At 45.7% G+C, this 12,422-nt stretch overlaps 5 non-coding genes across 5 annotated transcripts; all 5 read left to right on the forward strand.

Moving 5' to 3' along the window:
* Nucleotides 1-1,491: 1,491 nt before the first annotated feature.
* LOC130313615 (U2 spliceosomal RNA) lies at nt 1,492-1,682 on the forward strand. Its single transcript, XR_008861513.1, has one exon. It is a non-coding gene; the product is annotated as a U2 spliceosomal RNA (small nuclear RNA).
* Nucleotides 1,683-3,768: 2,086 nt separating this feature from the next.
* Nucleotides 3,769-3,959, forward strand: LOC130313616 (U2 spliceosomal RNA). Its single transcript, XR_008861514.1, has one exon. It is a non-coding gene; the product is annotated as a U2 spliceosomal RNA (small nuclear RNA).
* Nucleotides 3,960-6,048: 2,089 nt separating this feature from the next.
* Nucleotides 6,049-6,239, forward strand: LOC130313618 (U2 spliceosomal RNA). Its single transcript, XR_008861515.1, has one exon. It is a non-coding gene; the product is annotated as a U2 spliceosomal RNA (small nuclear RNA).
* A 2,086-nt stretch (nt 6,240-8,325) lies between these two features.
* LOC130313731 (U2 spliceosomal RNA) lies at nt 8,326-8,516 on the forward strand. Its single transcript, XR_008861605.1, has one exon. It is a non-coding gene; the product is annotated as a U2 spliceosomal RNA (small nuclear RNA).
* Nucleotides 8,517-10,609: 2,093 nt separating this feature from the next.
* Nucleotides 10,610-10,800, forward strand: LOC130313538 (U2 spliceosomal RNA). Its single transcript, XR_008861444.1, has one exon. It is a non-coding gene; the product is annotated as a U2 spliceosomal RNA (small nuclear RNA).
* The last annotated feature ends 1,622 nt before the right edge of the window (nt 10,801-12,422 follow it).

The following is a 12,422-nucleotide window of genomic DNA, read 5'->3' on the forward strand; positions in this document are numbered from 1 at the left end:
GGTCATCAGCTGGCTGTCTATGTCCCGCATCAATATAGACCAAAGTACAGAGGGTTAGGCTATGCTATTGTGCACCTACCTGATGCATCAGAAGGTGCGAGGCCCTTGCTAAATTCTGTGCACAGACTTTGAGATCTATGCTTTAGACTGTATCTAAACCTGCTCCAACATGGACTGACATTCTGGCCTACTTTCAGCCGATGCGACTTGTCTGTCGCTGAACAGTCGCTTTTTATGTATTCAGCACCTATGTATAATGTTGTAAAAATGCTCTAGAAGCTAAAGTCGCAGAAATGTCACACATATTTGGCCTGCAACTTTCTGTGCGACAAATTCAGACAGGAAAAATCAGTATAAATCCTTAGAAAATTATCCCCCAGTGTCTCCATCTGCTGGCGGTATTGAATAAGCATTGCTGCACTGATGGGGTATGCATTAGACGAAAAAAAAGAAGAAAAAGAAGAATAATACGCCCAGAAAAGAGGCGAAAAGGAGAAAAACGTAAAAAAACGTGAAAAAAAAGTAAGAGGAAGAGAAGGGAAAAAAAGGTGGAAATGGGTTTAAAAGTGATTTCGGCGGAGAAATATATATATATATATATATATATATATATATATATGCGCACACACACACATAGATATAAACGTATTCTCCGTTGAGATATTGCAGCCGCTGCTGTGTCCAGGCCCAGGAGCCTTAGCACTGTGCTGTGATGTCACTCAATACCACTGACATCACTAGGTGTAAACAACATCTCTCCTTTGCTGTGTATGTGACTATGGAGCTGTTTGGTGATGTCGTCTATTACGGCCTTCATAGAAGCAACAGGAGATTGTTGCATCCATCTTGAACCCTCAGAACTACAGTGCTATGATGTCACTCACTTCCACAGGCCTTGCAGAGTGTAAACAACAACAACCCAGCTTTGTTGTGTATGTAACCATAGGGATTTGTGATGTCACCTAGAACCTTCACAGCAGCGACAGCTTTATGAGGAGCATCAGCACTGCTCTGCCTGAGCAGAACCATCACCGCCATAGGTTGTCAAATAACCCGGATTTAACCCACACAGGTAAGTCCAATGGGGTGCAGGCATGTCCTCTATGCTTACAGCTTCCCGTGGGTGTTGGTTTGATACCGTTTGGGGACAGCCAAGGAGGCATCTGCAGGCAACAAAGGTAGGTGTGTGCTTGTGTGTGTGTTTCCTATGCAGATCCTAAGCCCAGTGTCACATGCAAGTAGGAGGAGTAAGAAGGGTTCCTGGCAAATCCGGGTTATGGATTGCATTTAAAAAGGCCCCGTGGGAGTGCAATGGGCCCCTGTCTTGCTGCTTAGCAATAATGGTATGGGTTTAGGTTCTGCTGTGTGTACTGGTGGTTGACTGCCCCCCAGCCCAGAGTGTGCATGGAAAATTGTCTGGCAGCCTCCCTGACAGCAAGCAGTGATAGTGCCCATGAAGGGGACCTTGTTGGGCCCGCCCCTTTCACGGTTATCGCTTCTCGGCCTTTTGGCTAAGATCAAGTGTAGTATCTGTTCTTATCAGTTTAATATCTGATACGTCCCCTATCTGGGGACCATATATTAAATGGATTTTTGAGAACGGGGGCCGATTTCGAAGCTTGCTTCCGTCGCCCTATGCATTGACCCGATATGGCAGTATCTTCGGGTACAGTGCACCACCCCCTTACAGGGTTAAAAAGAAAGATTCCTACTTTCATTGCTACCTGCTTGCTGGCTAGCCAGCTAGCCAGCCCTGTGGGCCTTGCTGCTGCTGCAGCCAAAAAACAAAAGGTGGTGCTGCTGCTGCTTCTGCTGCTTCTGCTTCTGCTTGTGTCTGGCCCCTGTTGGAGCGTCCAGGCACAGGACTTCTGCTGCTGCTGACTAAATGGCCTCCTTAATTGGATCATTTGAGTAGCCAGCACACCTGTGCAGGTAGGGCATGACATGATAGGCAGCTGCCTTGATAGCGGGTGGGTGCTGAATGTTCCTAATTGACAAAATAAGATTAATGCTTATGAAGAAATATAAAATCTCATCCCTTCCCCAATATCGCGCCACACCCCTACCCCTTAATTCCCTGGTTGAACTTGATGGACATATGTCTTTTTTCGACCGTACTAACTATGTAACTATGTAACATAACATGGGGGGGGGGGTCTCCTGGCTGTTCACACAGGTGTGTCATTGCTGTACATTGACCATGCATTGCTTCTGTGGTATTGCAAAGGCAAAGACAAATGCTTCCAGCCATCCATTGCACTAATGGATTGGTCATCAGCTGGCTGTCTATGTCCCGCATCAATATAGACCAAAGTACAGAGGGTTAGGCTATGCTATTGTGCACCTACCTGATGCATCAGAAGGTGCGAGGCCCTTGCTAAATTCTGTGCACAGACTTTGAGATCTATGCTTTAGACTGTATCTAAACCTGCTCCAACATGGACTGACATTCTGGCCTACTTTCAGCCGATGCGACTTGTCTGTCGCTGAACAGTCGCTTTTTATGTATTCAGCACCTATGTATAATGTTGTAAAAATGCTCTAGAAGCTAAAGTCGCAGAAATGTCACACATATTTGGCCTGCAACTTTCTGTGCGACAAATTCAGACAGGAAAAATCAGTATAAATCCTTAGAAAATTATCCCCCAGTGTCTCCATCTGCTGGCGGTATTGAATAAGCATTGCTGCACTGATGGGGTATGCATTAGACGAAAAAAAAGAAGAAAAAGAAGAATAATACGCCCAGAAAAGAGGCGAAAAGGAGAAAAACGTAAAAAAACGTGAAAAAAAAGTAAGGGGAAGAGAAGGGAAAAAAAGGTGGAAATGGGTTTAAAAGTGATTTCGGCGGAGAAATATATATATATATATATATATATATATATATATATATATATATGCGCACACACACACATAGATATAAACGTATTCTCCGTTGAGATATTGCAGCCGCTGCTGTGTCCAGGCCCAGGAGCCTTAGCACTGTGCTGTGATGTCACTCAATACCACTGACATCACTAGGTGTAAACAACATCTCTCCTTTGCTGTGTATGTGACTATGGAGCTGTTTGGTGATGTCGTCTATTACGGCCTTCATAGAAGCAACAGGAGATTGTTGCATCCATCTTGAACCCTCAGAACTACAGTGCTATGATGTCACTCACTTCCACAGGCCTTGCAGAGTGTAAACAACAACAACCCAGCTTTGTTGTGTATGTAACCATAGGGATTTGTGATGTCACCTAGAACCTTCACAGCAGCGACAGCTTTATGAGGAGCATCAGCACTGCTCTGCCTGAGCAGAACCATCACCGCCATAGGTTGTCAAATAACCCGGATTTAACCCACACAGGTAAGTCCAATGGGGTGCAGGCATGTCCTCTATGCTTACAGCTTCCCGTGGGTGTTGGTTTGATACCGTTTGGGGACAGCCAAGGAGGCATCTGCAGGCAACAAAGGTAGGTGTGTGCTTGTGTGTGTGTTTCCTATGCAGATCCTAAGCCCAGTGTCACATGCAAGTAGGAGGAGTAAGAAGGGTTCCTGGCAAATCCGGGTTATGGATTGCATTTAAAAAGGCCCCGTGGGAGTGCAATGGGCCCCTGTCTTGCTGCTTAGCAATAATGGTATGGGTTTAGGTTCTGCTGTGTGTACTGGTGGTTGACTGCCCCCCAGCCCAGAGTGTGCATGGAAAATTGTCTGGCAGCCTCCCTGACAGCAAGCAGTGATAGTGCCCATGAAGGGGACCTTGTTGGGCCCGCCCCTTTCACGGTTATCGCTTCTCGGCCTTTTGGCTAAGATCAAGTGTAGTATCTGTTCTTATCAGTTTAATATCTGATACGTCCCCTATCTGGGGACCATATATTAAATGGATTTTTGAGAACGGGGGCCGATTTCGAAGCTTGCTTCCGTCGCCCTATGCATTGACCCGATATGGCAGTATCTTCGGGTACAGTGCACCACCCCCTTACAGGGTTAAAAAGAAAGATTCCTACTTTCATTGCTACCTGCTTGCTGGCTAGCCAGCTAGCCAGCCCTGTGGGCCTTGCTGCTGCTGTAGCCAAAAAACAAAAGGTGGTGCTGCTGCTGCTTCTGCTGCTTCTGCTTCTGCTTGTGTCTGGCCCCTGTTGGAGCGTCCAGGCACAGGACTTCTGCTGCTGCTGACTAAATGGCCTCCTTAATTGGATCATTTGAGTAGCCAGCACACCTGTGCAGGTAGGGCATGACATGATAGGCAGCTGCCTTGATAGCGGGTGGGTGCTGAATGTTCCTAATTGACAAAATAAGATTAATGCTTATGAAGAAATATAAAATCTCATCCCTTCCCCAATATCGCGCCACACCCCTACCCCTTAATTCCCTGGTTGAACTTGATGGACATATGTCTTTTTTCGACCGTACTAACTATGTAACTATGTAACATAACATGGGGGGGGGGTCTCCTGGCTGTTCACACAGGTGTGTCATTGCTGTACATTGACCATGCATTGCTTCTGTGGTATTGCAAAGGCAAAGACAAATGCTTCCAGCCATCCATTGCACTAATGGATTGGTCATCAGCTGGCTGTCTATGTCCCGCATCAATATAGACCAAAGTACAGAGGGTTAGGCTATGCTATTGTGCACCTACCTGATGCATCAGAAGGTGCGAGGCCCTTGCTAAATTCTGTGCACAGACTTTGAGATCTATGCTTTAGACTGTATCTAAACCTGCTCCAACATGGACTGACATTCTGGCCTACTTTCAGCCGATGCGACTTGTCTGTCGCTGAACAGTCGCTTTTTATGTATTCAGCACCTATGTATAATGTTGTAAAAATGCTCTAGAAGCTAAAGTCGCAGAAATGTCACACATATTTGGCCTGCAACTTTCTGTGCGACAAATTCAGACAGGAAAAATCAGTATAAATCCTTAGAAAATTATCCCCCAGTGTCTCCATCTGCTGGCGGTATTGAATAAGCATTGCTGCACTGATGGGGTATGCATTAGACGAAAAAAAAGAAGAAAAAGAAGAATAATACGCCCAGAAAAGAGGCGAAAAGGAGAAAAACGTAAAAAAACGTGAAAAAAAAGTAAGGGGAAGAGAAGGGAAAAAAAGGTGGAAATGGGTTTAAAAGTGATTTCGGCGGAGAAATATATATATATATATATATATATATATATATATATATATATATATATGCGCACACACACACATAGATATAAACGTATTCTCCGTTGAGATATTGCAGCCGCTGCTGTGTCCAGGCCCAGGAGCCTTAGCACTGTGCTGTGATGTCACTCAATACCACTGACATCACTAGGTGTAAACAACATCTCTCCTTTGCTGTGTATGTGACTATGGAGCTGTTTGGTGATGTCGTCTATTACGGCCTTCATAGAAGCAACAGGAGATTGTTGCATCCATCTTGAACCCTCAGAACTACAGTGCTATGATGTCACTCACTTCCACAGGCCTTGCAGAGTGTAAACAACAACAACCCAGCTTTGTTGTGTATGTAACCATAGGGATTTGTGATGTCACCTAGAACCTTCACAGCAGCGACAGCTTTATGAGGAGCATCAGCACTGCTCTGCCTGAGCAGAACCATCACCGCCATAGGTTGTCAAATAACCCGGATTTAACCCACACAGGTAAGTCCAATGGGGTGCAGGCATGTCCTCTATGCTTACAGCTTCCCGTGGGTGTTGGTTTGATACCGTTTGGGGACAGCCAAGGAGGCATCTGCAGGCAACAAAGGTAGGTGTGTGCTTGTGTGTGTGTTTCCTATGCAGATCCTAAGCCCAGTGTCACATGCAAGTAGGAGGAGTAAGAAGGGTTCCTGGCAAATCCGGGTTATGGATTGCATTTAAAAAGGCCCCGTGGGAGTGCAATGGGCCCCTGTCTTGCTGCTTAGCAATAATGGTATGGGTTTAGGTTCTGCTGTGTGTACTGGTGGTTGACTGCCCCCCAGCCCAGAGTGTGCATGGAAAATTGTCTGGCAGCCTCCCTGACAGCAAGCAGTGATAGTGCCCATGAAGGGGACCTTGTTGGGCCCGCCCCTTTCACGGTTATCGCTTCTCGGCCTTTTGGCTAAGATCAAGTGTAGTATCTGTTCTTATCAGTTTAATATCTGATACGTCCCCTATCTGGGGACCATATATTAAATGGATTTTTGAGAACGGGGGCCGATTTCGAAGCTTGCTTCCGTCGCCCTATGCATTGACCCGATATGGCAGTATCTTCGGGTACAGTGCACCACCCCCTTACAGGGTTAAAAAGAAAGATTCCTACTTTCATTGCTACCTGCTTGCTGGCTAGCCAGCTAGCCAGCCCTGTGGGCCTTGCTGCTGCTGCAGCCAAAAAACAAAAGGTGGTGCTGCTGCTGCTTCTGCTGCTTCTGCTTCTGCTTGTGTCTGGCCCCTGTTGGAGCGTCCAGGCACAGGACTTCTGCTGCTGCTGACTAAATGGCCTCCTTAATTGGATCATTTGAGTAGCCAGCACACCTGTGCAGGTAGGGCATGACATGATAGGCAGCTGCCTTGATAGCGGGTGGGTGCTGAATGTTCCTAATTGACAAAATAAGATTAATGCTTATGAAGAAATATAAAATCTCATCCCTTCCCCAATATCGCGCCACACCCCTACCCCTTAATTCCCTGGTTGAACTTGATGGACATATGTCTTTTTTCGACCGTACTAACTATGTAACTATGTAACATAACATGGGGGGGGGGGTCTCCTGGCTGTTCACACAGGTGTGTCATTGCTGTACATTGACCATGCATTGCTTCTGTGGTATTGCAAAGGCAAAGACAAATGCTTCCAGCCATCCATTGCACTAATGGATTGGTCATCAGCTGGCTGTCTATGTCCCGCATCAATATAGACCAAAGTACAGAGGGTTAGGCTATGCTATTGTGCACCTACCTGATGCATCAGAAGGTGCGAGGCCCTTGCTAAATTCTGTGCACAGACTTTGAGATCTATGCTTTAGACTGTATCTAAACCTGCTCCAACATGGACTGACATTCTGGCCTACTTTCAGCCGATGCGACTTGTCTGTCGCTGAACAGTCGCTTTTTATGTATTCAGCACCTATGTATAATGTTGTAAAAATGCTCTAGAAGCTAAAGTCGCAGAAATGTCACACATATTTGGCCTGCAACTTTCTGTGCGACAAATTCAGACAGGAAAAATCAGTATAAATCCTTAGAAAATTATCCCCCAGTGTCTCCATCTGCTGGCGGTATTGAATAAGCATTGCTGCACTGATGGGGTATGCATTAGACGAAAAAAAAGAAGAAAAAGAAGAATAATACGCCCAGAAAAGAGGCGAAAAGGAGAAAAACGTAAAAAAACGTGAAAAAAAAGTAAGAGGAAGAGAAGGGAAAAAAAGGTGGAAATGGGTTTAAAAGTGATTTCGGCGGAGAAATATATATATATATATATATATATATATATATATATATATATATGCGCACACACACACATAGATATAAACGTATTCTCCGTTGAGATATTGCAGCCGCTGCTGTGTCCAGGCCCAGGAGCCTTAGCACTGTGCTGTGATGTCACTCAATACCACTGACATCACTAGGTGTAAACAACATCTCTCCTTTGCTGTGTATGTGACTATGGAGCTGTTTGGTGATGTCGTCTATTACGGCCTTCATAGAAGCAACAGGAGATTGTTGCATCCATCTTGAACCCTCAGAACTACAGTGCTATGATGTCACTCACTTCTACAGGCCTTGCAGAGTGTAAACAACAACAACCCAGCTTTGTTGTGTATGTAACCATAGGGATTTGTGATGTCACCTAGAACCTTCACAGCAGCGACAGCTTTATGAGGAGCATCAGCACTGCTCTGCCTGAGCAGAACCATCACCGCCATAGGTTGTCAAATAACCCGGATTTAACCCACACAGGTAAGTCCAATGGGGTGCAGGCATGTCCTCAATGCTTACAGCTTCCCGTGGGTGTTGGTTTGATACCGTTTGGGGACAGCCAAGGAGGCATCTGCAGGCAACAAAGGTAGGTGTGTGCTTGTGTGTGTGTTTCCTATGCAGATCCTAAGCCCAGTGTCACATGCAAGTAGGAGGAGTAAGAAGGGTTCCTGGCAAATCCGGGTTATGGATTGCATTTAAAAAGGCCCCGTGGGAGTGCAATGGGCCCCTGTCTTGCTGCTTAGCAATAATGGTATGGGTTTAGGTTCTGCTGTGTGTACTGGTGGTTGACTGCCCCCCAGCCCAGAGTGTGCATGGAAAATTGTCTGGCAGCCTCCCTGACAGCAAGCAGTGATAGTGCCCATGAAGGGGACCTTGTTGGGCCCGCCCCTTTCACGGTTATCGCTTCTCGGCCTTTTGGCTAAGATCAAGTGTAGTATCTGTTCTTATCAGTTTAATATCTGATATGTCCCCTATCTGGGGACCATATATTAAATGGATTTTTGAGAACGGGGGCCGATTTCGAAGCTTGCTTCCGTCGCCCTATGCATTGACCCGATATGGCAGTATCTTCGGGTACAGTGCACCACCCCCTTACAGGGTTAAAAAGAAAGATTCCTACTTTCATTGCTACCTGCTTGCTGGCTAGCCAGCTAGCCAGCCCTGTGGGCCTTGCTGCTGCTGCAGCCAAAAAACAAAAGGTGGTGCTGCTGCTGCTTCTGCTGCTTCTGCTTCTGCTTGTGTCTGGCCCCTGTTGGAGCGTCCAGGCACAGGACTTCTGCTGCTGCTGACTAGATGGCCTCCTTAATTGGATCATTTGAGTAGCCAGCACACCTGTGCAGGTAGGGCATGACATGATAGGCAGCTGCCTTGATAGCGGGTGGGTGCTGAATGTTCCTAATTGACAAAATAAGATTAATGCTTATGAAGAAATATAAAATCTCATCCCTTCCCCAATATCGCGCCACACCCCTACCCCTTAATTCCCTGGTTGAACTTGATGGACATATGTCTTTTTTCTACCGTACTAACTATGTAACTATGTAACATAACATGGGGGGGGGGGGTCTCCTGGCTGTTCACACAGGTGTGTCATTGCTGTACATTGACCATGCATTGCTTCTGTGGTATTGCAAAGGCAAAGACAAATGCTTCCAGCCATCCATTGCACTAATGGATTGGTCATCAGCTGGCTGTCTATGTCCCGCATCAATATAGACCAAAGTACAGAGGGTTAGGCTATGCTATTGTGCACCTACCTGATGCATCAGAAGGTGCGAGGCCCTTGCTAAATTCTGTGCACAGACTTTGAGATCTATGCTTTAGACTGTATCTAAACCTGCTCCAACATGGACTGACATTCTGGCCTACTTTCAGCCGATGCGACTTGTCTGTCGCTGAACAGTCGCTTTTTATGTATTCAGCACCTATGTATAATGTTGTAAAAATGCTCTAGAAGCTAAAGTCGCAGAAATGTCACACATATTTGGCCTGCAACTTTCTGTGCGACAAATTCAGACAGGAAAAATCAGTATAAATCCTTAGAAAATTATCCCCCAGTGTCTCCATCTGCTGGCGGTATTGAATAAGCATTGCTGCACTGATGGGGTATGCATTAGACGAAAAAAAAGAAGAAAAAGAAGAATAATACGCCCAGAAAAGAGGCGAAAAGGAGAAAAACGTAAAAAAACGTGAAAAAAAAGTAAGAGGAAGAGAAGGGAAAAAAAGGTGGAAATGGGTTTAAAAGTGATTTCGGCGGAGAAATATATATATATATATATATATATATATATATATATATATATATATATATGCGCACACACACACATAGATATAAACGTATTCTCCGTTGAGATATTGCAGCCGCTGCTGTGTCCAGGCCCAGGAGCCTTAGCACTGTGCTGTGATGTCACTCAATACCACTGACATCACTAGGTGTAAACAACATCTCTCCTTTGCTGTGTATGTGACTATGGAGCTGTTTGGTGATGTCGTCTATTACGGCCTTCATAGAAGCAACAGGAGATTGTTGCATCCATCTTGAACCCTCAGAACTACAGTGCTATGATGTCACTCACTTCTACAGGCCTTGCAGAGTGTAAACAACAACAACCCAGCTTTGTTGTGTATGTAACCATAGGGATTTGTGATGTCACCTAGAACCTTCACAGCAGCGACAGCTTTATGAGGAGCATCAGCACTGCTCTGCCTGAGCAGAACCATCACCGCCATAGGTTGTCAAATAACCCGGATTTAACCCACACAGGTAAGTCCAATGGGGTGCAGGCATGTCCTCTATGCTTACAGCTTCCCGTGGGTGTTGGTTTGATACCGTTTGGGGACAGCCAAGGAGGCATCTGCAGGCAACAAAGGTAGGTGTGTGCTTGTGTGTGTGTTTCCTATGCAGATCCTAAGCCCAGTGTCACATGCAAGTAGGAGGAGTAAGAAGGGTTCCTGGCAAATCCGGGTTATGGATTGCATTTAAAAAGGCCCCGTGGGAGTGCAATGGGCCCCTGTCTTGCTGCTTAGCAATAATGGTATGGGTTTAGGTTCTGCTGTGTGTACTGGTGGTTGACTGCCCCCCAGCCCAGAGTGTGCATGGAAAATTGTCTGGCAGCCTCCCTGACAGCAAGCAGTGATAGTGCCCATGAAGGGGACCTTGTTGGGCCCGCCCCTTTCACGGTTATCGCTTCTCGGCCTTTTGGCTAAGATCAAGTGTAGTATCTGTTCTTATCAGTTTAATATCTGATATGTCCCCTATCTGGGGACCATATATTAAATGGATTTTTGAGAACGGGGGCCGATTTCGAAGCTTGCTTCCGTCGCCCTATGCATTGACCCGATATGGCAGTATCTTCGGGTACAGTGCACCACCCCCTTACAGGGTTAAAAAGAAAGATTCCTACTTTCATTGCTACCTGCTTGCTGGCTAGCCAGCTAGCCAGCCCTGTGGGCCTTGCTGCTGCTGCAGCCAAAAAACAAAAGGTGGTGCTGCTGCTGCTTCTGCTGCTTCTGCTTCTGCTTGTGTCTGGCCCCTGTTGGAGCGTCCAGGCACAGGACTTCTGCTGCTGCTGACTAGATGGCCTCCTTAATTGGATCATTTGAGTAGCCAGCACACCTGTGCAGGTAGGGCATGACATGATAGGCAGCTGCCTTGATAGCGGGTGGGTGCTGAATGTTCCTAATTGACAAAATAAGATTAATGCTTATGAAGAAATATAAAATCTCATCCCTTCCCCAATATCGCGCCACACCCCTACCCCTTAATTCCCTGGTTGAACTTGATGGACATATGTCTTTTTTCGACCGTACTAACTATGTAACTATGTAACATAACATGGGGGGGGGGGGTCTCCTGGCTGTTCACACAGGTGTGTCATTGCTGTACATTGACCATGCATTGCTTCTGTGGTATTGCAAAGGCAAAGACAAATGCTTCCAGCCATCCATTGCACTAATGGATTGGTCATCAGCTGGCTGTCTATGTCCCGCATCAATATAGACCAAAGTACAGAGGGTTAGGCTATGCTATTGTGCACCTACCTGATGCATCAGAAGGTGCGAGGCCCTTGCTAAATTCTGTGCACAGACTTTGAGATCTATGCTTTAGACTGTATCTAAACCTGCTCCAACATGGACTGACATTCTGGCCTACTTTCAGCCGATGCGACTTGTCTGTCGCTGAACAGTCGCTTTTTATGTATTCAGCACCTATGTATAATGTTGTAAAAATGCTCTAGAAGCTAAAGTCGCAGAAATGTCACACATATTTGGCCTGCAACTTTCTGTGCGACAAATTCAGACAGGAAAAATCAGTATAAATCCTTAGAAAATTATCCCCCAGTGTCTCCATCTGCTGGCGGTATTGAAAAAGCATTGCTGCACTGATGGGGTATGCATTAGACGAAAAAAAAGAAGAAAAAGAAGAATAATACGCCCAGAAAAGAGGCGAAAAGGAGAAAAACGTAAAAAAACGTGAAAAAAAAGTAAGAGGAAGAGAAGGGAAAAAAAGGTGGAAATGGGTTTAAAAGTGATTTCGGCGGAGAAATATATATATATATATATATATATATATATATATATATATATATATATGCGCACACACACACATAGATATAAACGTATTCTCCGTTGAGATATTGCAGCCGCTGCTGTGTCCAGGCCCAGGAGCCTTAGCACTGTGCTGTGATGTCACTCAATACCACTGACATCACTAGGTGTAAACAACATCTCTCCTTTGCTGTGTATGTGACTATGGAGCTGTTTGGTGATGTTGTCTATTACGGCCTTCATAGAAGCAACAGGAGATTGTTGCATCCATCTTGAACCCTCAGAACTACAGTGCTATGATGTCACTCACTTCCACAGGCCTTGCAGAGTGTAAACAACAACAACCCAGCTTTGTTGTGTATGTAACCATAGGGATTTGTGATGTCACCTAGAACCTTCACAGCAGCGACAGCTTTATGAGGAGCATCAGCACTGCTCTGCCTGAGCA

The sequence above is a fragment of the Hyla sarda genome, unplaced genomic scaffold (assembly GCF_029499605.1).
Source record: "Hyla sarda isolate aHylSar1 unplaced genomic scaffold, aHylSar1.hap1 scaffold_178, whole genome shotgun sequence".
NCBI classification, from domain to species: Eukaryota; Metazoa; Chordata; class Amphibia; order Anura; family Hylidae; genus Hyla; species Hyla sarda.